The sequence below is a fragment of the Corapipo altera genome, unplaced genomic scaffold (assembly GCF_003945725.1).
Source record: "Corapipo altera isolate COAL_440 unplaced genomic scaffold, ASM394572v1 343, whole genome shotgun sequence".
Lineage (NCBI taxonomy): Eukaryota > Metazoa > Chordata > Aves > Passeriformes > Pipridae > Corapipo > Corapipo altera.
This window is the reverse complement of record NW_020884913.1, coordinates 4,264,777-4,291,876: the sequence shown is the minus strand read 5'-3', so window position 1 is coordinate 4,291,876 and position 27,100 is coordinate 4,264,777.

Genomic DNA, 27,100 nt, shown 5'->3' with positions numbered 1-27,100 from the left:
TCTCCTTAGAAGCTTAAGCCTCTGTTTTTCTCTGTCTTCAGTTTTTTGGTTCAATCTCCTTTACCCACACTTTGTCTTGTGTGTCAGCTGTGATATCACATGGAAACTAAGCCTATATTAAAATTTGCACAGTACCTAATACAGGTAAAGGACTGTACATGTAGGATGAGCCAAAGGCCTCCCAGTGCTATTACAAAATATCAAAGTTGCAAGGGCAGGAATTCGGATCAGGCAGGCACATGAGAACTGAACCAGTAACTGAGGCACGTGACAAAAATGACAAGACAACAAGCAAAATAATAATACTGACACATATAATTAAGGATATACATAATACCAAGTGTAGCAGGAAAATAATTATTTTTTTAATCTTCAGCACTGTCACTGACAGAGCATTGTTATTCTTGGAACCTTCAGCTGCCCGTGGTAGCTCCACTGAAGAATAGTCAGTCTGGGAATTTTGTAACTAGGCATAATTTGCAACCCTTTTTCCAGCTCTGTGCATTGATTATTTCTGCTTAACATTTAAAGATAAATTAATGCCATGACACACAAGGATTAGCATAATAAATAGGGAGATTGCCAAGCCTTTCCTTAGGTTCTACAAGAACTAACCTGTGTGCAAACCCTGCAATTTGGGCAACATTGGGAAACAGAGATAATAGCCTGCAAATACAGAATAGGCATCTTTATTACTCTTCTGGCAAATTCAATATTTTAAAATTTTTATTCACCAGAGACAGGGTGTCTTGGATCATCTAATTCTACATTTGAACCTGACAGTCCTTTACAAGCAAGGACAGCTCAGCAGCGAATATTAAATTGTAAAAATAAGGAAGAGTTCTTTCAAAGGGCAGAATACATTGGTAATTTCATGTGTTATAACCTATAAACTGTACCTGTATAAATACTTGAAAGGCTGTCAGGCTGCTTAGATAAAAACTTGATGTCTCCAGCAAATAAATCTTTATAATATGTTGGCCCTCTATTTTTCTTGAGCCAGTTCAGCTATGGAGAAATCACTGTGACCAGGAATGCTCCATCAAGCTGTTATTTTCTGTGATAACAAGTGTTTGTCAAACTTCTCTTATAGCTGTAGCCTGGACTTGGAAATCCACAGGGATGCATAGAAAGGGAGACTGAAAACTCTGTAATGCTGTGAGTCATATTTGCAATTGTCTGAAGGAATATCTGCCTTTCATGACTGTTTCTAAAGAAAAGATGGTTCTACACTGAAAGGGATTGTTTGGGTACTTTTGGTAGATCTCCTTTACTTTGTTCCACTTAAAGCACATCATATGCATTTCAGGATTTACTCGTTGCAAACCGGGCAGGCAGATTAATGGAGCCATTTCCAGCCACAGCAACCAGACAGAGGAGGTGATATGATGAATCCCAGCATTCCTAACAAACCAACCCTAGCTCATTGCTGACTCTGGTTGACAGGATAAGCCTGTACCTCATGGTTTCTGGACACTACAGCTAAACTAAAGTTTGGACCTTTACTCTTTGTCCAGTGAATACTCTGCATTTGCAGTGTCCTGTGGTGAAGAGTTCCAGCCTTTACCTGCCTCTTTTGTGGAGGGCAGAAGTCACCTCCTTGCTTTCAGTCTGCATCCCACCAGTTCATCTGATGTCTCCTTCTTACCTGTGTAGTAGTTGCTTTTGCTTTTCCTTTTGTGGTCCTTCCAAAGGTTTTTTGCCACCTTGGGCAGGCTTGATGTGAAGCACAGACTGTGAAAGGACAGGAACTAATGCTGCCAGTATTACCCTTCTTTTTCTCTTATGGAGAGAAATTTGAGGATGGTGTTATTTGAAGTTGCCTTCTTAGTCTGCCACAGGTACATTGCCACAGTCTTCAGGACTAATTTTCAATGGTGACTGGAAGACTGTGCTTGTACAGCTCAGAAAAGCATCTCGAGTTATATTTATACTTTCCTTAGGCAAAGCTGGTTATGCTGAATTTGCTCCCCTTAATTAAGTGGCCAAAATGTGCAGCAATTCTCTTGCCTATCCCCCTTTCCCTAATCACAGGCCCCCTGAGCACAGCAGTGCCTGCAGAGCTGGGCAGTGCCTTGGTATGGCAGGACAATGCTCCTTGCCTGCCAAACTGGATGGCATTGGCTGAAAATATTCATTTCTGCATGGAAATTGAACCTTAAATGAATGATTTTCAGATAACAGCTTTTGTGTGTACGGGACATCGATGAGAATGAAGAAATGCATAAGCTAAAGCCTTTCTGACAAAGACAAATCGGGAGAACTTCAGCAGAATTGAAGTATTGATACCTGGTTTCCATGTTATGTTATTTCCTGGGCATCTGCAGGGCAGATTTAGCAGCTGAATAGGAAACCTGGAGATGTCTGGGCAGGCAGGTTGAGCCAGAATGCCTGCTTGAGGAGAACAGGTTGGGGCTGCTTTGGCTGACTGCTGAAGGAAGCTGGTTTGTGTGAATGCCACAGGAAGAGGCAGTGGTGAATATAGTTTAGAACTGTGAAGTGTGGACACCTTTTTACATGTTTTTGGTAGTATACTGGACGAGGTGCTTCAAATAATTTCCTTCATTTTTCACCCAGGTGACCCCGAAGCCTGGTTTACCAAAACACCACAAACAAAATGTATGTGCTTGAATGCAGGGTGTGCTCTGGAACATGAAAACAAAGCCTGAGGGATCTCAATTGCTGCCCAGGGCTGGTTAATTGAGTTGAACAGTGGCTCAGAAATGCAGCATCAGGCAATACTTGTGCTGAGTGAGGTTGTTACAATAATGAATTCCACATACAGGGGCCACAGGACAGGGCTGAGTGATGGTTCCTTAGGTCATGTCACTTGTGGCTTTTACTGACCTTAAGAGTGCTTGGCTTTGCAGCCCTGATAATGTTGTTTAAACAAGGGGCACTTGTGTATTTTTTGAGGGGGAAGTTCAGTGGATGTTGATGAGTAGGGATTTTTTGCTGGATTTTGCACACACAGTTAAAGAAATATATTCTGAGAAAGCTTTCCTAAATTATTCTTGTAACTCTCTTCGGCTTTAATTGGTAAATTACTTCTTGCAAGTCTGAGAGATGAAGAGTCTCGTTTCCTGGAGTGATTTGATTGGCAATTTAGAGATGATTTGTTAAAACTGGAAGAGTGTATTTCATAAGATTAAATATGAAATTGCAGAACTGCTTAAGGGCATAATTGCCCTGCTTTCTGCTAGAAACATTGTTGTGCTGGAAATGTATACACCAAACATGTTCTTGTGACATTGGAACTGAAAATGAAACACACTGAGTTCCTTGGAGCTAAGAGTGGAATATCCACTCCATCCTTAAACCTGTTCTCTGCTGCAATCTCTCAAAGTATCAGTGTCACTAAACAAACCTTGAACCATAATTTTAACATATTTGCAGGTAATCAGTTTCTGTTGCGTCCTTTAAGGTTTTAATCTGGTAATGTTAATGCTTTTTGAGTTTCTTAGCTTGTAAATTCTTAATGTGTACAGGAATTTATTTTGTAACAGGGACAAGTTGATGGAATAAAATTACTATTAGTAATTATGAAGAGACTCCTTAAGAGTCCTCCAAGATCTGCTCCAGTACAGAGCAAACTCTAGAGTAAGCTGGTAGGGGCAGGGCTCAAACTGATTAGAGATGTGTTGGCAACAAGGACAGGAGGTGGACTTTGGGTATATTAAATAAAATGATAACATGACAAATACAGAAAGGCTGCAAATCACTTGAGGCAAAATATTAATAAAGGCCAGAATGTCTCTAGCACTCCATACTGTAACTAATGATTAATAAGCTATGTTTAATCTATCCTATTTGACTTGATGGAGTCATTCACAAGCTGAGGGTCTGCCAAGTGAATTACCCCTTCAGTCTCTGGGCTGTCCAAGTGCAGCAGCTCTGCTGATCTGTGATCACTTATTGCTTGGGACCTTAACAGGCTTCATCTCCTCTTTCAGCCTGAACCTTGTTGTGGTGGAGCACTGTGGCTGTCCCTGACCAGCCAGGTAGATAAATCATTGATTTTCTTTTTTCTTAAAAAAACTTCTGGCATCCTTTCTACACACAACTCAAGAGCTTGTCGTTACTTAACCCTTCCTCGTTATACTGAGACCTTTATCAAAGCTGTCTGTGTTTTTATTGACAGTAATGAAAGCAATGTATCACTGTTTGTTGCTGTTGCAAAAGCCTCAAGTATTTGATACCCTGACATCCTACTGTTGGACTCCAGTCCTAAAATTCACTGCAGTCTCAAGGCCTGTCAGGAGCAGTGCAGGTTCCCTCTTGCATAGATAAATACTGAGCATTTAATTCTATGAAGAACAGTGTCTTTTATTCTGGATTCTAGGCAGTAATAGTGTTAAATAAGTCTGTATTTTAATGAAAGGAAAGTCCTGATGGAAAAAAATCACTTATTTCCAGCATGGATAGTGTACCGAGAGTGGTGGAGGTGAATCCATGTCAGCACAAAAGGGAGCTTCTGTTAAGCTCTCCCCAGTTTCAGTGTCTTTTGATAAATCCTATTTTTTACTGCGAATTAAATTAATAGATTCTCCTTTTGTTATGCATCAGAGATCCATGGATTTTGATAAGAGAATATAAGAAGCCCTTCCAGGCTTTCACACCATCCTGCAGCATCTCTGTGGAGCTCTACAGTGCTCACAGTAAATGCAGCCCTTCCTATCTCACACCACAGACCTTTCCTGTGAGGAACCTGGGCTGAGGATGTGTTGCATTCAGGCCTGTGATGAATCAGCAAACCAGCTGAGAGGATGGTTTGGGGGAATTAAAAAAAAGACTGTTTGCTGTGGTTACATCCAGCAGCAGCATCTGTAACACTGGAATGCTTATTCTAAAGTAACTTGTTTTATTCATGTGGCTTTGGAAGCTGGAAGGTAAGTGTGCAATCCTGCAGAGGTGGGGGAAAGTTTGCTGAGAGTGCTTTTAATAGCTGGGCTTGCTCTGATATCAGAAATCTCTCTGGAAAGCCAGATGTAAAAACCATGGCAAAAAGGGCTTGAGACAGTTTCCCTGGATTTCTGCAGCTCTAGTTCCCATGAGCATCTAGCTTCCCTTAAACCAGTGAGGAGGAGGTAACCAAACACTTCTGTTCGTTTCCCAATAACTTGGAAGCTTCTCAAAAATTTGACCCTGAGTCAAAGTGATATTTGTATGTCAGTTGGTATTTTTTCCCCATCAAGGTATGCACCATTCTCTTTACAAAATGACCTTGTGCTAATGTGTGCTGTTTATGGCTTTGGGGATTTGAATGCCTGGTAAGGATGGATTTTTACTGTATGTGTCCTATGTACTGCTAGAATTTAGAGCAATTTAAGACATGCACTTAATTCTCTTTAGGTTACTGCAACTCAGTGTTTCAAAAGCAAATTCAGGATAGGATTCTCATGGGATTTTTTTTTTTATGGGTTCCCCTCCACCCCCTCAAGGCTCCCTTTTATAATTCTTAATGTATCAAAGCTCTCAGTCTTACTGGGGGAAGTTTTTTCCTACAATTCCCATACCAGATATTGGAGTTTCCTGTGCTGTTGAACTGTTTGTGGATGTTTGCTGTAGACAACCTGTTGACTAATGGTATTGTTTATACCTGAAGGTTGCTCAAAGCTGGCACAGCAGTGCCTAAGAGACTTTGATAAGAATGCATTTCTCACATAGGGGTTGTATAGATAAGAGTCCTAATTCACCACTGAGACTCATTTTTTTTCCTGTGTTACTGCAACCAGACTGAAATGAAAGAATACAGTGGGGAATCTGCCAGGCTATCTCAAATCTTTTAAAAACCTCCCCATTCCCAGTGCTAAAGTTTCTCTCTGCTGAATTGGTTTTCCTTGCAAAAGTGTTGAGCTCTGCTAACATTTCTGAAGAACAAGATACTGAGTATTTTGTGCAGCATGGATAGCTTGGATCATTCCTGGAGAGGAACTCACAGCATCTGAGACAACATATTAGACATAAAGCATGTGTGAGGATCCTTGTGGAGCTGAATATAATGAAAGAGTAGAGAAGTGTTGCAGATGGTGGGAAATAAAGCCATGAAGGCTTAGCTGGCTTGGCACTTAGGGAGCAGGCAATGCCATCTTCTTGCCTTTCACACTGAATTTCTCATTGTGCACGGGATAATTTAAGTAAGTGCTGCCAAAGAGCTATTAAATCTCAGCCCGCTCAAGGGTTTGGCTATTTTGTAGGGACTTCAAAAGAAATTGGAAAATGAGGTATGAACAGAAAACTTTTTGCGTTATGGGATTTCATTTTGGTCCAGAAGCCACAAATCTCATTGCAATTATTACTGAAGTCCCTGTGGATCTGATAAATAATTGATTTAAGGGGGCTGTTTGTAGAGCAAAGGGGAATGGAACAGCAATGAGGTCAGCAGCAGGTTTGCACAAATACATAAGCAGTGACAAGCTCAGTGTTGTATTGATCAGCACTGGTGAAAGGGGGAGATTTGTGTGGGGTCAGGAACTACATTATGAAGGGCATAAAAACCTTCTTGGCTTTAGCCCTGTGAGATATGGAAAGAAAACAAGCATTTAGGTTTGAGGAATGACCAGTACTTGGGGAAATGTGGACCTTGGCATTGTACCCAGAGGAGAGTGTGTTTTTTATGGTACATGGGGAGGAAGGACGATTAGGGGGTTTTAAAGGATGGCTGTGGAGCTACTTAAATGAGTGGAAAAGAAGACACTGAACCCTAAGCCATTGTAATACTTTGCCTTGTGTTCTAGAAGCAGTTGTCTGCTGTTGGCACATGTACAATATTCAAAGAACCCTGTGGGACACTGGCTGGGTGCTCAATTCTCGATGCAGTGAGTGCCAAAAAACTTCATTGAAAATATGGCTTTAAATGATGTCTGTTTATATATCAGTGCTATCCATGGAATGGATTTCTTCTCTCTGTGGTTGAATAACTAACCAGCAAAGGCAAGCAAGTGGTCTCAGCATCTGGAAACTAAAAGCTTCAGGGGTTATTCCATTAGTAGCCCAATTATTAACATTAAACACTCCCTAGTGTTGCCCAACCTCTGTGCTTTGCTCATGGAGATGCACTGTCTGGCTGCACTGTGTTTTCATAGCATGAAAACAGAAGAATAAACTCCAGTGGGCAACATTTGTCTGGTTTAGGTTTATTACAGGTAATCAGAGCTATTTGTTCTCTAGGGGAACCTGAAGCTCATGCAGCAGATAATCCTGGGTGGTCAGAAGTCTTGTTTGGGTGATCACCACCCAGAAGCCTGGAGCACCTATGGAGCTTGTCAGGCAGATGGAGGAATCACACAGTGTGATTTCTTTCATGACATCTTCACAGACTGATTGGATTTTCCCCTTCCCTCCCCAGCTGAAATGAGGAACTATGGATAAAGCTCAGAATGGGATATAATTTATCAAAGCTTGGACTTATGAGAGGTTCATTTTAAGTGTAATTTGAGGCAACTGTTCAAAGACTCTGCAGTGCTGGTTAAAAATTTAAAGCAAAGACAATTTCATACTTTTTTATTTTTTTGACAAGAATTACGCTATTTTTCATCTAGTTCTGAGAACTCTGAAAAAAACCTTCAGATTCTACAGCTGGAGAGAGCAAGAACTGAATTGGAGAAAGAAAAATGTAACAGTAATACAAACTAGCCCAAGTTCAGTGTGGCTGCACACAGTTACTGTGACAGCAGTGGCATCCTGGTGGTCAGTGTCCTCCCCTCAGCCCAGGACTGTGCACAGTCACATGTCACACTCCTGCACTGCAGGAGCACCGGGATCTGTGCATTAATTTCCTTCTCCTTGGATGAACTTAACAAGAAAATTGGAGAGAACCGAAGCTGGTAAGCAGGGACCCTCTTGGTGCTTAAAAGCCTCCTTGCAATTGGAGTTTTCTCTGTCCTTTTGCCACGCTGTCCTGCCCAAGATCTCCAATTCCATTCATGCCTTGTGTCCTGTAATCCATAGGACAAGAAATCCTGTCTGGTTTTCTATCCTCCTCTTCCCTCTCTTTAGCTTACATACTCCTGGTAACCATTCACTGTTCTTGAGAGAAAAAACTGTAGCAGATACAGTTGTTTGGGTATTTGCTCCAAGTTGTGCCCAAGTTGTGTCCCTGCACTGTACTTTATAACCTTCTTGGCTCAGGGACTGCCACCACTGTGCCTGTACAGAGCCTGACACAATTTGCCATTGGTCTGGCTTGGTGTTTAGGTGCTACCTAAGAAATATGAGTAATAACAGTAATAGGAAAGGAACCTCCTTATCAGTCTTGAAGTTATCCGGAATATCAACTTCAATAAAAAGTGGCATGAAGCTTCTAGTTTATGAAATTTATCTGAACTGAACAGCAAGAGATAGATAATCCAAAAAAAAAAAAAAGGCATGTGCTGTAACATCAGAATGTTTTTGATCCTGAAACTGGGACTGTGCAATTAATCTGGTTTCCCAGAAGCTAGCAGATACTTCCAAATGTGAAATTATTCCTCTTCTGCAGAAATGAAAGGATTCAAAAGATCAGCCTCAGCAGTTTCTGCTGGGACTGTGCCCAGGGTATGTCATTTATTTTCTAATTCTTTTTTCAATTAGATTATTTTTTCTCTTTCAAAAGAGAGGATGTCCGACTATTTAATCTAATCTAGTTCACTTATTGTTTTTATCCTGCTGAGCCTCTCACTGCAAATCCAATAGTGCCAGCATAGCACAGACCTTGGGAGACCTCCAGGGAACTTTTGCACTACTTTTCCAGTGGCAAATCCTTCTGGGGTCAGGATCTCCCTTGTGATTGTAAAGTACAGAATGTTTCCATCCCTCTGTCATTAGTTGGGGAAGATTTGGATGGAAGGCAGGGTCAGAAATGCAGATGTAATTTTCAGAACCGAGGAGAATTTTTTGGAAGAGAATTTCTAGAAGGTCATCTTCATCTGTTCTTCTCTAGTCATTTATTTCCATAGCAGGGTGGTTGGTGTGGTTTCTCTGTGGGAATGCCACAGTTCCAGGTTTGCTCTAGGGATCTCTGCTGCTTCAGGAATCTTCGTTCAGCAATGATGAATGTCTCAGGCTGTGTGGTACTGGTGTAGCTGAATATACACCAACAGAAGATAAATCATTGCTTGCAATCTGCTTTTTGGTGTTTGAAGATCACTAAAACTGCAGTGTGCTCTGGTCCTTTTTTACTGTGTTGTAGCAACCAAGTAAACTGAGGATAAATCCAGACCCTGTGGAAAGAAGCTGAAAGATTCCCATTAGCTTCTGTGAGAAGTGGATGGGTTTTTCGTGAGAAGCTGAAGCAGCTCTTGAAAACAAAATTGACCTCCAGATCAGGATATAACTTAAATCTTCTGTGCAACTTTATCACCATCTGCTTTGAGTTCTGTTCACACTACACAAGGTCATGTACAGAAACACACAGCAGACTTGAGAACTGCCTGGCTGTCTTTTAAAGGAAAAAGGGAGGCATGGAAAACAAAAGGTGGTTGTATTGCCAACCGGGTGCTGATATAATGGGGGAGTTACTCATCAAGGTATTCTCTTAGAACTGCCAGGGAGATTGTTTTAAAGCCATTGTACTTGGATATCTATATTCTTTTCCTTGGGTTTATTAGAAGTAAATGATTCCCAGTGTGATCAGATGAACAGTTTGAAACATGCAATAAATGTTTACCGAAATTAGTCAGAAATCCTGGTACCAGTTAGAGAATTACGAGTGCAATAAGCAGTAACATTGTTCGTTTACTGCCCTCTAATTTTCACATAAAATGTTCAGTAAGTGAAGATCACTGTGTTTAATAATAAACCATAAGCAGTCACATATGTTCGGCCTGATGCTCTCAAACCACATTAAAAATTACAGTGAAACTTTGCAATACTCTGTGAGTCAGGAAAAGGCTTGGGATGGTCCTTTCACTGGTGAGGGAAACAGATCCTCCCCAGTGGGTTATTTTTTGGAGAAAATCACAGAGGGACAATATTTTGATTCCTCAGCAATCTGCTGACAGGTTTGGGGTGCTGGAAAAAATCATAGCCATCTATAAAAGAAAATACAGCTGACCAGATGGATACATCAGCAGTGGGAGCATCTTCATCCAATTTTGGTTTGTTTTTTTTCTTCTTTCAGGAGGAGGTGACTGATATTCTTGTAGTGATTGTGTTAATGAAAATATTACTGCTGGTAATTGGTGATCATGTATTACAGTGCCCCTACAGAGTAAATCTGAAACCCAGTGTCTGCTGGTAGATCAGTGGCAGAAATCTTTGTTTTCCTTTACTCCTAGTGACCTGGAATTCACTTAGGCTTTCCTGCCCAGGAATTGCTCAGTGCTACAGTGTGGGGACTGACAACTCCACTGGTTTTATAGAGGAAGGGTTCATGCAACCTTAGGGCATGTACAAAAACCACCAGAAAAATAAGTAGCAGGAAACCTTTATGTTTCTGAAACAATAACCTTAATTTCTGCATTTTTTGGAAGACTTTATATTGCCATATCGAGGTGTAAAATTAAGGACAAAAAGGCGAGCAAAATGAAATTGTGCTAATCCAAAACTGAGAGATTAATTCAGAGATCTGGTAATTTTTTTTATTTTTTTGGAAGGAACAGGTGCAAAATGTTCCTTTTCTGTCATCCTTCCCCTTTTGATTCTCTTCCTGTCATTTTTCTGTGCAGGTTTCACATAAATAGAACATGAATGGAGTTGCCTGCTCTGATCCAGATGGGAGGATACAGAGCTGCTATAATTTTAATGTGAAAGATACATTAGCTTTCATTTAAATTCTGTAAATATGCATGTTCTTCACTGAACAAGGGAAGACAAACTGGGAGGCATCGATGGCAATTGTAGATGGAAGTTGCGAGCCCTTGGCATTAATACCCACACGAGCTTTTCAGTTTTGAACAACTTAATATTGTAGATGAATCACCGACCTGATCTTGCAAACAATTACCCATGTGTTTAGTTTCATGCACTTGTGTAGTGCTGTTGCAGGCAGTAGGTTAATTGAAATTTGGAGTAAGTGTGCAATCGATGGATCAGATTGGAATGGAATTCTGTGCTCGCAAACAATTTCCCTGTTGCCGTGTGTATTTTGAATTCAGCTAATTTAGCCTCTGCTTTATGAAGCTGCTCCCGTTATTACAGAAGTTTTTCCCTCTCTGGGTAGTGGTGTCACGAGAGAGCAGGCAGAAAAAAGCGGCCTTGAGAATAAACTCATCCCAGACAATGAATCAAAACTTCACCAAGGCGCTGAGCCTCTCAAGTAATTCTTTTCTTCTGCTGCTGACAGAAGCCAAGCTGAGGCAAATGGATGGGCTTGACAATGATACACTCGTGTTGTGTGGTGTTCCCTAACTGTGGAATACAGACAGAGACTTTACAGAGGGCAATGAAAATTATTTTGCAGGAGTCAAAGCAGTGCACTGCTGTAATGGGCTTGAGGTTTTATGAAGTACAATGTGACCCAGGAGCTGTTAAGGGGCTCAGGCTCCACTCTGAACAGCAAGTCTGTTTGTTTGAAGGGCTCGGAGAGAACTGTGCACAGATGTGTGTATTCATGTCCCTCATTTGAGAAATAAAATGTTCTCCCTTATTCTTAGCTCGTTTATTTTTATTTTTCAGAACAATACTACTCCCTAAAGAGAAATAACTTTGGTCTCCATGTCAGCAGTAGTAACTACTTTGTGTTTCTCAGCTGGCTGGGCCAGCAATAATGAACAGTGGGTGTTACCACAGCCCAAAATGCTACAAAATCAGATTATTTATGTAAGTGAAAGGGAATGTATGTTGTTTGGTTTTAACCAGTTGTCTCATGCTTGCATAAAAGGCTGCCTTAATTAGCTGTGGTGAACTTGAGAACAGCTACAGTTTTACCAGCTGGGAGGATTTTGACTTTTCTCCTTTACTGGCACATACGAAGGGAAAAATTTGAATACTTTGGACTTACTCACCTTTTAGATATTGATGTGTTCTCATAAGTGAGCATCTGTGTATACCAAATACCCTCAGAACCAATGATAATGCAGAGATTTTCACTTATGAGAGGGACTTTTGTAATTAGAACAGGCTTTACTGATGTCTGCACATTGGGAAACAGATATGATATTGCCCTACACAGTTTCTACAAAAATCGTTACATTGTCTTTCATTAAAATATTTATTAGGGAAAAGATATTTTATCTTTAAAGGTAGAAGTTTGGAATTAAGAAGTTGCTCAGCAGCTGACAACAATTGGAAAGTTTATCTTATGTAGTTGTTTTTTTTTTTACAAATACAGCATTTGGAGTAGTCAGTATCTGCATGCAGCTTAGAATGAAAGACTTATTAAACAATTACAGTACAGCAGAGACCAATATAATTGCATTTACTTTAATATTTATTTGCTTAATTAGAAATTGCTTCCTGCCAATGTCTGGAAACTCTTCTACCTCTAGTCACTTGATTATTAATTGTTTTTTAAAAAGTTATAGCACATGCTTAGCAAACATTATGCATATTTCATATGGCATATATAGTCAACCATTTATAATTTATAACATATGTTGCTAAAACATATATTAAACATTGATAGCTGGTTTCATGTTACTACTACTGTATATTACAAATACAATAAAATCACTCAAACGTTCCCACAGCCTCTCTATCAACATTCATTTATTGTTAATATTTTTTTTGCAAACTCTGGTAGCGTAAAAATGGCTGTAGTGTCTCATAAATGAGTTATGGAGTCATCTCCACCTATGAATTTGTCATTTAGGCCACACATCAAACTGTTGCTAAACCCTCTGTAAAATACCCCCATCTGCAGCGTTGGAGAGAATCAGCTGTACTTCAAGGAAATGCCAGGAGTTTGTTTTAAAGCCAAACTTATTCATAACTAAGTCATTCACTGAGCTGTAATGACCTGGGCTTGCCCCTCTTAACAGGGCAGTTTGTTCAGCAAACAAGTCTCTTACTTCTCTTTCCCTCTCCCACAAGGGTTTTCTGCTCTGTTGGAAACCTCATTGCTTTGCAACCCCAGCATTTCTCCAGCCCTCTCTCTGTAGGGCACTGCTCATGTTTCCTGCTTTGGTTGAGGTGTTACCACCTCGCTCTCCTCTCTGGCAGATTAGGGAGTAACTGGGGTGGAGGGAAGGAATTTGGAGGTCTTTGAGTGTCAGCTGGGCTGCTGGTTGGGAAAAACTCTGTGGGACAGCAATCCAGTGGAGACACGGTGTGTGAACAATGTTTTTGGGAGAAACAGAGGAGCCACAGACTGCTCTTCTCTTCTGACCGCTGCTCACATGGAAAAACCTCTTTGAAATTAAATGTTTAAGCAGTTCTAGAGCAGAGGTAAAGTTGAAGTCTGCACCCTCCCCAGGTGCATGGATGTGACTCTTACCTCCATTACCTTTTTAACCCGAATCAGAACCACATGCACTTCTCTAGCCTGGCACGTGCAAGATTGATGATTTTCCTTACTTTGTCAACCCCATCAAATATCTCCTTTGGATAGTGCACTCTAGATTAACTTGTGACCTTTGCCTGTGTCCATAAATCTTGATTTTTTTGATTAACAATTTTTAAGCTCTGCTTTAATGTGCCTTTGCAAGTTTAAGTTGTTTTGCTGAACTGGTGATTTTATGCCTGCAGAGCTCAGAGTGCTGGGAAAGGAACTGGTAAATGCTGGAGAACAGGCCTTAGTTACCTGGCCTAGGTTAAGAACTCTTTACTTGCATCCAGTTGTTCCTTGTTGCCACATCACCTGCTGTGATCTCTTTGCAGTGGTCAATGGGTATTTTGCAAATGAGGTCCCTGAACCACAGGATGTTTACTCCTTCCTTCTGAATATTTAAACTGTGCCCCTGAATCAGTACTAGCCATTTTATGATAATGTTTCAAAGTATTATGCTGGAATTCCTTGAGATACAGATGGCACATTGTTATTATTTTAATTGTATTTTTATTTATACCTTGACTAATTCTTTTAATATAACCAAAAGTTGTGTACCATTTAATCTCTTCCATTCTATATGTTTCTAACCCAGCTAAGCTTCAGTGTCTGAGAGACTTTTCAGCCCTTACAGTTATATTATTAGAACTGGAATTTAATGAAATTTATATGTCTTCTGAGATAGCACTGTGCAAATGTGGGAGGTGGTCTATTTTTAGTACTACAATGATAACTAGAATTGGTAAGCACCCCACATGCTGTTTGAGATTCAAAGGGAATGACTTCAGTGTTATGGATTCTCCCTAGCTAAGTGTAAATTAATTGCTCCACTGTTTGCATCCAGCTTGCAATATATAATTTGCCATTCTGAAGGATTTTTTTAATCAAGGGGGGAAACTTTGAAGTCCTGTTCAAGGCATGGTAAAACCAGGCAAGATATGAGATGAATTTGCAAGTAGGGGTTCCTGTGGCCTTATGTTTTCCTGTAGAGTATAAATCTACAAAGCCATCGATCCTTAGTGTCTGTACCATGCTGCAAATCAGCCCACATGGTTCTCCAGTGTTACACTGGAGACAGCTCTGAGGGCTACAGCAGTGCTGTTTGTTTTATTCTGTGTACAGCTGCCCTGGCTGATGCCACCAGACTCCATTTCTTCGTTGTTACTCTGTGTATCTAGATTACAAATGAAAGTAATGCTGTTACTGCCCTGGCCCGAAGCACAGAAGTCAGGGTATGTGACTGGAGTTTGTACACATAAATTATACATAAATCTGTTCCAGCATTAAGGAGATCTGATTTTTTAGAAGTTTTAAAGAAAAGAATCACAAAGGCTTTTAAAATTCAGTTTCTACCGAGTTCCTTTACAGAATCTCAAGGCTGAGGCAAGCGATGAAAAATCCATAAAAACAAAACTTGAGAACCAGAGAGTGGTGTGATGCAAACATCCCGAGGCAGTGTTCACTCTGAAGCAGTCTTGTTAAAAGTATTTGGAGTTTTCCCAGTGCATTCAGATTTATAGTTTGTGCCATCTTTCACTTATTTGATGGAGTTTTAGGTGCTCACACTGTAGTCTTTCTAGGAGGAAATCATTGCCAATGAAGTTTTAGTGTTAACTTTCAAACTACTTTTCTTGTATGAGAGAAGATAAAAGATGACCTAGCAAGGTCTGTGCCGATCTGATATGAATTGCTCACCCTAAAGAGTAGACAATTTTAAACAGTTCTTAATAGGAACCTTAGAGATATTCAAAGCTCTCTGAACAAGGTCTGGCTGCTTGCTTTAGGTGCTCCAGCTTGAGCAGGGCTGTTGGACAAGGTGACCTCTAGAGATCCTTTCCAAATCAAAAATTCTGTGATATTTTATTAATCAGGGCCCTGATCCAGCTGTCAAACCAATGGAGGGGTTTTTTTTCCTATCCTTTTCTACTAAAACATTTGCTGAATTAGATGCACTAAAAAATCAATGTCCATTGTAGAATCAAGACTCTCCTCTTTGCAACCTTTTTATGCAAAAGCAAATGAAAGTGGAGAATTTTGCCACGGAGGTGAATAAACAGAATATGGGTCACGTGTGCTTCAAATCCCACAGGAGAAAAATGCTGTGGTGCTTCACAAATGGTAATTCTGGGAGCAGGGGTTTCTGACCCTCTAATAATGAAAGGACACAGAATACAGTGAGGATGAGGAAGGGGAGGAAGGCTTGCATGTGTGGTGGCACTTGCTCATTGCTGGGGAATGAGTGCATGAAACAATCAAGAAGTTTTGGGTGTTGTTTTGAAGTAGCTGTTCTTGTCATCATTGTAGCAAATTAGAAACTGAAGTCTAAACCAAAGTTCAGCATCAAACACTGGCAGTCCTGTGTGTTGGCCTTCAACCAACTTCTTTTGCAGTTTGCACTTCAGTTTCCAAAGGTTGTTGTGCTTTTCCAGGGAGGGGATAGGATTCCACTGCACTTCTTCAGTTAGGGAGGAAAGCAGTGACTCATGTAAAGTGTCAGGGATTTTTTTGGGAGTTTTTTTTGTATGGTTTGCCTTCTTTTTTTTTTTTTTTTTGAGCAGATCTGGTTAATAACAAGCACAACGTGAGGCTCTGTAAAGCTGCAGCCCTTGAGCCCGAGCCCTCCTCGTGACAGTAACAGCACTCCACTTAAGCTGATAGGAACCACTGTGATATAACAGCAGCAGCCTGCTTTGAGAGAGCCCTGGACTCAAGGCTGAGCAGTCAGTTTGTAGGATGAAAACTGGCAGTTTTTCAAAAGAGTATCCGAGATGTGTGTCTGTCTGTCCTTCGTTATGGAGAATTACAGCAGCTTCAGTGGGCTCCAAGTTGACTTCCCAGCACACACACACACTCAGTCCATGTATAGTGTGGCTTCTCGAGCCCTGTTGTCACAATGATCTCTTGCTGTGTATATGTTTTTCTAAAGCAATAGTCATTTCTGGTTTAAAAACAAAACAAAAGCCCGGCAAGTTCTGGGAGGGGGTGACAGCCCTGTGTTCCTCGTGTGTAGATGCTGGTAAATGAAGTGCTCTTGTTCTGCAGAGTTCTTTTCCCCGCTCAGCGTTGAGTGTGTTTCTAACAAGGCCTCGTGCCTTTTGGAAAACTTAACAGCTTTTCACATGAAAAGCTGAAAACTAATTTACTTGTGTATTGCCTCTTTCAAGCAAAGCACTTGGGCAGGAGCTGAATTGTCAGCGTGTGTTTCTGGGGTTAAGGACAGTGCAACTGTCACGGTGTTTAAAACAAAGCCTCTCCTCAGCAGTGAATCGGATCAGTGACAAAGCTCAAGGATAGATAATGCTGTTCCACACAGGGTCTGCATGTTCTGTTTCTGAGAGTTCTGATTGAGAGATTTGTTCTTCTGTGAAAATTGAGGCTGCTCTTGGACTTCTGATAACAGCACAGTGACATTTGGTTTGCAGTGGGTGGTGCTGTTTAAGGGGTTGGATCAGGTTCTGGTCTTAATGGGTGTATCTCAAATCATGTTAGGAAGTTGTTGACCAAACTCTACACAATTTCTTTCCAAAGCTGAAAAGAACATCTTAAATTGCCAAATAACATCGGCAGCAAAATCAAAGTTATGGTCTTCTTTTAAATTAGGATATTTTTCTTGTTAAAATGCTAATGGTAAAATAGAAACTTAGAAAACCTTATAGTCTTCTGTATCATTCTCTGCTGTATATTTTTTCTGCTAATTAGTTTTTAAATAATATATCTTCTTATTCTGGTGTTTGAAGTTCAGTTTTCATTTTGAGAGTATTTAAGGACTTCTCTTTAGGCAGTTTCATCATTATAGATTGGCTTGTTTGTTATTTGATGATACACATTTTCTATTATGACTATTCTGCAAATTAAAGAGGTAAAGAACCTGACTTTACATATATAAGTAATCAGAGATTTCTTTAAGTAGATAGAAACAATAGTGAGATGTGATGTGTAATAAACAATACAGCACTTTGTGCTAGAATAGGGAATTTTCTTTATAAGGGTTAGGGAAAGTTCATCTAGCCCAGCCTTCTAATTTGCTGAACATCCCTAAATACTTTATAATGACTCTGCTATTGTTGGTACAAATTTAGAATTAAAAAAGCCATGTACAAGTGCCAATTTACTGAGAATCCCCTGAACAGCAATGCTGAGGAGTCCTTTGTTGGAGCAGCACTTTTCCAAAACTCCATGGGTTCTGTCTCTGCTACAGGGCTGGAATGAGGGCTTGAGAAACCGTTGCTGTTGCAGGTGAGAGCTCGTGTAGGTGAAATTAGAAGAACCCTTGCTAAAGGAACACAGACCATGTTCATATAAAAGGCATGAATTATACACTTCAGAAATGCTCTGTCTGTTGCTGTGGAGTTTTTAATCTGAGTTAATCAACACATACAGGATTAAATCTCAGTTTTTGTTCAGAAATCTCCTGTGAATGGAGAAGAGATGAACTCTGGGTTATGGGATAGAGCCCTGAGCATCCAAAAGGCTGTTAGATTTCCCTTTAACTCCAGCAGTCCCAGAAGCTGGTGTCAGAGGTCTCTCCTCTTTGTGTGGCATCTGGTTTTCCCTGTGGTGCTGCAGTAGTACAGAAGAAAAATAAACCATTCAAACCTGGCATCATCTCATGAAACCCCATGGTACTTCTGAGAAAACTTTTGATTTTAGTGTGCTGATAATAATTATATGGGTGACCAGCCTGAGTCTGTGTGCTGTGAGAGGTGATGGAGCCACAACTTGGAGGCTGGTAACCTGAGAGAGGTGCAACACTCTGCTTCTCCAATTATGGGACTATAGGAGGCAAAGTAGGTGGGTGACATGGATACTTTGAAGCAGAATAAATTTGTTTTAGTGGCTGTCGTAGGTGCAAAGCAAGGTGCTAATTTGGCCTTTTGAAATGGGGAAAATAAACGCCAGGGAACTGGGCAAAAAAAAAAAACACCAAGAGGAGGCAGATGATAATGAAGATGCCATGGTGAAAATGCAGCAGCACTTTCAGGTGCAAAGACCACAGTGTCCTGCAGAGCTGGGCAGGGCTGACCACAAGAAGCTTGTGACCATCACTGGGGCATCTGGACATGGCTGTGACCTCACAGGGTGATTTATGTCCCCGTCCTGCTGGGTGTACTGGGCGTTGTAATTTCTTTTGATTAGAGCTGGCTGCTGGAAAGTGTCCAGATGCTGAATTTCTGTGATCAGTCACTTTTTAAGCCTGTTCTTTGTTAATCATATTTGACTGGCACGTTGGTTGGTTGCTGCACTATGAGGGGTTGTGGGGGGACTCAGCTGAGCTGATGTGATGTCAAATCCCTTCATCCACTGCAGCTCCTCATGGTTCTGACTTTGTGGCTGTGGCCTTGAACATCTGTTCTCTCCACCTTTGCAAAGGCAATGCTCAAAGGGAGCTGCTGGCTCCTGCACTGGGGGTATGTCTGCTCTGGAGTAGTTCCTTACTCCTACCTTTTTTCCATGCAAGGCAGAGTGCTTAAATCACTGCTGAACTGTAAATGTTGGTTTGTTCTCTTTTATCATTTGACAGGTTATGTGTGATAATTTTATTAATTACCACTGTGATAATTTTATTAATTGCTCCCCCTTAGGAGTAATTGCCCCCATCAAGGATGGCTCCTCCTTACCCCTTCCTCTATACTTACCACACATGTATAAATAATATCATTTACCTTTATATACATTTTCCAGAACCACTACTTGAGCTTTGTGGGAGGATTAGCTCTCACTGCTTAACAGGAGAGTGTGTGTTTATGTAATGTGTAGTATTCATGACTATAAATACATTTAAACATCAGGGTTGGGTTGCTGATAATGCAGAGCTGTTGTTGGGTTTGAGCAGCTCGGAGGTTGGATGTGAGGGGTCACCTGGACCTGGCAGCTTTGGGGACCTTGGCTGCTCTGTGTGGGCAGAGCAGTGCTGTGCCTCTGGAGGGTGGTTTCCTGCTGTCTTCTCCCAGGATTTTCCCTGGTAAGGGAATTAGTTGGCAAAAGTGGAGCTGGATCCAGCAGGACCCGCCACCCCCTCTCTTCTTTCCCCCCAGTACTGGGTAGAGCAGTGGAGCCAGTAAGCAATGCATGTACAATTAACCTACTGCCTCTTCACCTTGAGGGAGCTGAGAGTTGACAGCAACAGGAAAAAGTGCAATTGTAAGCTTATTTACTACATTTGTTAACCAGCTGGGATATAAAGCTTCTAAAGTGGAGGAGCTGTCAAATTCCATTCTAGTTAACCCTGTGGAAGCAAAAGGCTAGGTTTTAATTTCTTTTATCAGGCATTCACTTTAGTAACAGCCCTGGACAGAAAGCAGTGCTAATGGAACTGGGGTTTTTACTCTCTTGGTGTGTCCATGTTGCTGCAGGAGCTGGTTGTTGACAGAGGTCACCACTGGTCAGTAGGGTCCCAGCTGGAGGACAGGGAAGGGGGTCATCCAAGGGTGAGGAACTCTTCCTTGACTGGAGCTGTCAGCTTCTGTGAGAGGTGATGGATCTGTAGCTTGGAGGCTGCTAATCCAGGAGAGGTGCAACACTCTCCTTCTCCAGTTATGGGTCCACAGGAGGTAAATTAGCTCTGGTGGGTGACACAGATGCTTTGCAGCAGAATAAATTTGTTTTAATGGCCGTGGTAGATGGAAAGCAAGATACTTATCTGGCCTAGTGAAATGGGGAATAGGGATGTCTGAGAATTCAGCAGAGACACCAGGAGGAGCCAGATGATTATGAAGGCATGATTATGTAGCATGCCCAGCAGAGTGTTGTGAGCTCTCCTGGAGTTTGCACAGAGAGAGAACAGCCAGAACTCATTTTCAGAGCTTGCTGAATAAGAATGCAATAAAAAATACAATGCAAAATGGACCAGCACAAATGGTGACAGTTTAAGGTACTAGAAATGTACCAATGAATAATGTAATGGGGGTGGTAAGATTTGCTATACAATACTGAAAAAGCTTGCTTTGCTCTTGGTTTGGAGCTGTGGAAACTGGGCTGTGGTGTTCTTTGACAATTTTTTTTTTAATATAACAGCTTAGAGCTCTGCTAGCAAGGTTGAGAATTGCTGGTGCTCTCCTCCCCAAACACTAGTGAAAAAAAGTAAAGAAATTAAGGAAGAGAAATTACTTGAAGAGGGGGAAAAACAAATAAGTGCAGCATCTGACAGCAGGGAGCCAAATTTCACACTGGGGCAATATTAGCTCCAATGGAGCAAACGTGGTTTAGAGGAGCAAAGTATTTGTCCTTGGATTTTGAAGGGAGGGGGAAGAAAGATAATCTAGTACAGATCAGGGAGAGGAGGAGAAAAAGGCAGTATCAAGGGACAGACAGAGGTGGTGTGATTGTATAAAGGAATTGCAGGAGTATCCTGCAAGGCAGGTCCATTACCTTGGTGGGAATCTCTTCTGATGCACACAGGCTTGGGCTCTGGTGGTGACCTCCCCTGCTAGGGGTTGATTTACCTCTCAGGAATGTATATGAGCTAGAAAGAGGTGTGGTGTTGCCTCCAGGAAAAATGAACTGGGAACCTGTAGCCCCTTGCAGCGTGGGAGTTAAGTGTTCTGCACTACTGAGAATCAGGTTGCTTTGGTGCCAAAATATGGATTTAGTTGCTTAAAATTAAGTCTGCCTGTGTCCCAGTTTCCCCATCTGTAAAATGTATTACAGCAATTTCAGCTAATCCTATTAAATTGTAGTACTAGTGTTTCACTATTAATATATCCTCAAGGACATGCATCATGGTAACTTTACCCCATGGTGACTAAAATGTCTGCAGTAGCACAGTGTGAAATAATCAGAGCCTCAGGGACTCTGGAGCTCTCCTGTTTTAATTGGTTGACTAGAAAGAAATTATGCCAATTTTCTCCAAGTAAAGGTCTGGTTTACCCTCACCATGAGGGAGGGAAAGCAACCTATTTTTCACACTAAGTTTTTTCCTACTTCCTCTCAACTCTGCTGTTTTGGGGTAACAAGCAGGTAGGATTTGGCGAGAAAGCTTTGTCTTTCCTTGTGAATTTTTTGGTTTGTTTGTTTTATCCATCATTGTTCCAGGAGGAACTCGGGTGCCTTCAAAATGTAAAGACCATGTAATAAAAATGCTTCCTGCTAGGCAAGGAAAAAGCTTCAGAGGTAATTATAGCTCTGTTTCTTTGGCATTTTGTTCCATTTAGTGTTTTATTAAACCTCTCACCTGATCTTTGGTGTGTGTATGATAAAAGGAAGTTTGTAGTGCAGCCACCTCTGATAGATGATATAATCCTTTTAGCAGGCAGGATGTAAAATAGGTCCCATAACACATCAAGATTTTCTTAGAAATCTCTGGCAGGGCTAATTATTTTTTTTTTCCAGCCACTGAGCAATCACTAACTCTTCTGCTGTCTCTAAGTGCTTCTGACCTTCGATATCTCTTCTAGACTTGTGCAGATATTACACCTGTACTCAAGGACATGCTCCTGGGTTACTGCCTCAGATGGGAGCTTGCCAGGAAGGACACAATTTTTGAGTGATGCAGTGTCTGCTGGCTCAATGCATCCTCCAAAGACAGAAGCATAACATGTCACATTGCCATGATAAAAAAAAAACAAATCTGTGTTGTTTGGAGTCCATTATATTAATAGAAGTCAGTAAAACCCTGTTGATTGCAGTGGCAATGCAGTAATTACAATATATCTCTAATGTCACTGTTGGAAGGATTGTAGGGGAAGGTTGTGGCACCAGCTTGAAAGCAGGTGCTGGCAGCATCCTGCTGGAATAAATCACCAGGCAGAGGTGGGGCTAGTCCCAAAGAGAAACTAGGTCCTAAATCCTGGTCAAACATCCCAGGCTGGTGCTGAAGCAGCATTAAGAGACCACAGCCTACCTCTTTCATAACCTTTGTAACCTGAGCCTGTGAATGTGATGATCTGTCAGTGGTCCACGTCTCAGAAAGGCTGAGAAAGCTGATGCAGGGCTGTGGAACAGGCAGCAAGATCCTGCTGGTGTCTGGTTCTGGCTGAGCCATCTCACCCCTCTCTGCCTCTTCTGCACAGCCACTTCCATTTTCCTCTGATTAGGAGCTAAGGTTTAATTAGTGTGAGGCTTTCACCAACACTTGGTAAAATTTTGGATGTCCAAATTTTTCCAAGATCTCCTGAATATACCTTCAGCTCTTCTGACTGCTCATGGATAATTGGTAATGCTGAAGATTAGCCTTAAGGTCTCCAGAAACATTAAAAATGAGAACTCATTTCAGAAATATGAAGCTTAACCTTCTTGAAGTATTCATTGTTTGATGAAATCAATTTGCATTTAGATATCTTTACTGTAATTATGTTAAATTATGTACAAGGGCTGAAATCTTAATTTGATGGGCAGGTACTGAGAGTTTAAGACTCGGGTCTTGTGTAATTTAGAAATTACTAGTCTACCTCTTGTTTTTAATAAGCTAAATGTTACCTGTTGTAGTGCTTTATTTGAAGCAGTTTCACCAGAGGCAAGTTCAGAACCATTCCCTCTCCCAGGCCTCTGAACGAGGAGCTTCTGCCCCTTGAAGTTGGCTTTCCCTGTTTAATGTTCTACTTCAAACACTGATTATTGGCAGCTTCATCCTTCTCTCTCAGCATCTCCAGAAGACAAGCAGTGGCCTAGAGCAAAAACATTCGGGATCCCCAGCACCCCCCAAGTAGGTCTGGGAACCCCAGGATTCTTTGTGAGTGGGAAATCAAGAGTTGAAAAGACTTGTTCCTCACTGTTAGAGGCACATTTTCCTTTGAAAACGGTGTTGTCAAGTGTCTGACCACTATTTCAATAATCACCAGAGCTTTGTTTCCATTCAGTTGACATCCTGTTTCTTATCTCTTGTAATTTTTATGGTTCCCCAATCAGAGCTCAATATACCTCATATACAGAATAATTACACTGAAGCAAAGTGTTCTTGTGCTTTCTTTGAGGGGTACATTTTCCAAACGTTCCCTTGGAGGGAGCTTTACCTAACCCAGGAACTTTCAGTGCTGTTAAAGCTGTAACTGAAACCATAACGATGCAATTAAACATTACATCATCGATCAGATGCTTTGTGTTGCTGTTTCATAAGATCAGGAACACCCAGACTAAAAGAAAATAAAACAATGCAAAATGCAGGACATAAGAATACATGTTCTCTACAAGTGTAGGAGTCCTTGGGAGAGTTTACTGCCACCAAACATGACTATAATGAGATTCCATTGAGGATCCACAGGGAGAACACCAAATAATCAGCAACCTGCAGTGCCTGGTACAAGCCATTCCACTTCCACAAGGGAAGAATTGAAGTCCTTACACAAATAATACATTCTTTTAAAACCCCCATTTCTGATGCAGGGTAAACCATCTGCAGAGATGGGAAGCTGCAGCACAGACACTGAATGAATTTCTGAGAATTGTGGAGGAAACTTGAGCTCAACTGGGATTCAAACCCAGCTCTTGGAACTTGTAGAGGTTTTCTGGGAATTAATGGATTGTCTTCCTGTTGTGGTGATTATATTATTTTATGTGACACCCAAAAAAGCCTGATGTTCCTGAAAACTATTCCAAAGGCAAGTCTTGTGTCCCTGCTAAAATCATACTATAACATTGATATAATAAATGCCCAAAATACATTTCCTGCCTCGTTGTGGAATTGGCTTGTTCATGTAACGAAGGTATTCTATGTATTCTGGAATACCTCTTAGTTATAACTCAGGGGTTTTTTTTTCCCATCTAATTGGGGCAGAACAAAGCTGGAGAGATTCTCCAAAGTATGACACCATTCCTTACTACTTGTAAGGCTTTTATATTGCTGTAATAGCACAGCAGAGCTCCTATGTAGTGAAAATCTGAGTCATTCAAACTATGATATTGCTTCTACCAAAGGTAATTTTTGAAAGTGCAGATACACTCAGCAGGGCATGATCCTTGTAGCTAATGAGATCTTTCCTTTTCTTTGGATTTACCTGAAGTTTTGCATTTCAGAGACATTTCTCCAAGCTCTCAGCAGAGACCTCCTTCACAGAGGAGACAGTCTGTGGTCTACCCCTTCATCTCTGACAAATAGATTCTTTCATTATTATTTGTTGTGTGTTTTCTTTAAAGTCTTAAACTTTACATTTCTTGGACTGAGGGTCCATGCTGTGCCTTTTTTTTTTTTTTTGGTAGCAATTTAACAGTTGTGACCTGGAAATTTCTCATTTTATTTTCCTGAGTGCTTGAGCTCCCATCACATTAGAAATGAGGGTGGTTGAATGAGTGAAGGGTTACTTCTCCCATCTCCCTTCTCTTGTACAGTTTGTGTAGGGTAACTGCTTGCAGGTGGGTACTCCAGTGGTTGCTGCCTTTCAGAGGTTCTTAAACTATCCATTTCTAGCTGAAAAGCCAGCACTTTGCTGTAACCCTGGGAAAGTGCATATATTGTGATACCAAAATTGCATGTGCTAGAAAGTGCTTTCATCCTGTCCGTTCTTTTTCCACAATGAAGTTTATTTCCATTTGCTTCTGTCATATTGTGGCTCCATTTTTTGAAGTTTCAGCATTTGGTTGCTGTGGTGGGGTAGGTTTGTGTGACCTGTTTCTGCTTTCAGGGCTATTGAGGGCTGGACTAGACTATTGAGGTGTATCTTAGGCTGGGTTTATTGAAATCAAAAGAGCAGGGACAAATTAAATAAATGGCAGTCTGGCCCCCAAAAAAGTGATCCAGCCTGTTGGAGTGTTCTGGTTGATAAACAGGAATGATATGTTTGTTTTCCTACTTTGTAGAGTGAGGGCAAAGCAAGCTCTGCAGGGATGCTGGAACTGCTTGCAGCAATATTCTCTGTAATGTGAATCCAAATAAGCAAACAGACAAAGCTTTCCATAAGGGTACCCATCTCACAGGGGGAGAATGCCTTAGATATTTTTTTATAGTTGGGCAATTTCTGGGGATAAGCAAAGCAGCTGGTTGGGGCAGTCTCCAGTCCTGCCACGGTCTTGTTTAGAGCCCAAGTGGGCAGGTTTCAGCCCTGCTGCACAAGTGGCTTGTCCATGGGCAAATCCCAGCACGTGGTGCCCAGGGAGAGCAATTCCAGAGAAGTACCTGGCACAGGGAAGATGTGGCTGATCAAAGCACACTGATGAAGTGTAGGCTTTTCCTGTATTTCCTAACTGTAGGCTGTGGAGTTTTCCCCTATTTCTTTAGTAGTGTCACTACAAAGCCTCTGAGCAGTTGTTGCAAAAGCTTAAATCTGTGTCTTACTAGCATTTACCTATAGCTTACTCTGAATACTTCAGTATATGTAATGAACTCCAAATCCTGGGGAATTTTAAGAGTACTGTCATGGATCACTTCAATTTTAGATGATACTGCAAATCATTCAAAATCCTTCTTTTTTCCAGGGACAACCTTTTTTTTTTTCTTGTATCAGTGCCATATGTGACTATATGCCTCAGGTGGATCTGCACCTTGCTGGATCTAGGTTTTGTTATGGAAATAACTGAGAAATAGTGGTAAATAGATCTCACCATAAATGAAAGTAGTTTTTCCCATCAGTTCATTCACAAACTGCTTTGACTTCAGTCTGGATCACCAGGTTCTGGTCACTGAGAATGAACTGCAGTAGTTAAGGAAATTGGAAGCTCATAAGGAGGAAGAAATAGTGTCTCCATGCTGGTGTCAAAAGCCAGTTCTTCACATCGCCTTCCAGGGGAAAGGGCAAGTACCTCTTCTGGGCACGTCTGCTAATTTGGGGCTCCTTCAGCTAAGAGCAAGGTGTCAGAGGGAAATTGCATTTCCTCAGTAGTGTTCCAGGTGTTGTATCCTTCTTTAGTCTTCCTTCATGCAGCTGGTAAAATTGGATAACTGCTTAATTTGATGCTTAACTCAACAGGTAACTTAGGACAGATGTCCTAAAGCAAGTGCCATTGAGCAGAGCTGATAATGCAGAGCTTTTCTCCAGCATAGTTTTAGCTTTAAAAGCTTTCAAGCAATAATTTAAAATTGCAAGTGAATGGAGAAAAACATCAGTGAAGCAGTTGTATCGTGGCTGAGTGTGGGACAGTGTCGACAGGTGTCAGCCAAGTGCCACCAAAGGACTGTCCAGAGTAAAACTGCAGCTGTGCATTTTTCACCTCCCCTGGAAGGCAGAGGAGGATTCTCTCAGATGGAGAAAATGTCAGCCTTCTGGATGCTAATTGAGCTTGATAACTGGGCTTCAGTGACATAACATGGAGAGAAATGTAGAAAGTCTGAGTGCTGCTCTGCAAATTGCTGCAAATAATGGTGTTAGGGCAGTGTGTTAGTGTGAGCTGAGCCAGGCTGCCTCCTGCCCTTCTCTCAACCTGTTTGCACTGATGAGGATGGATTTGCTCCCAGGTGACTGCTGATAGATTCTTTCTCAGGTGATTGGCACACTTTTCACAACCTTAGGTGTGAAGGCAGCACCAATACCTGTGTCTGCTAGAGGGCTGGTAGCATATGTGCTTCCATGAGCAATAATCAAGCTGGCTTAGTTATCAGGGTTTTGCTTTGAGCATGGCAGGCATCTCCTTGGGCTCCCCGAGGTGTGAAGGTAGGAGCAGGTGTCTGTTAGATCAGCCTGGTCTCAGAGTGTAACAGATACAAAGGTTATAGGTAGGTTATTAGGTTACAAGTAGGGGAAACGCTGGCGTTGAACTCTGTCCATCATGAAGTTTGCTTCAAGCAGCTTGAAAAGCCAGTGCATGTCTCAGCATGATCATTTTGACATGCAC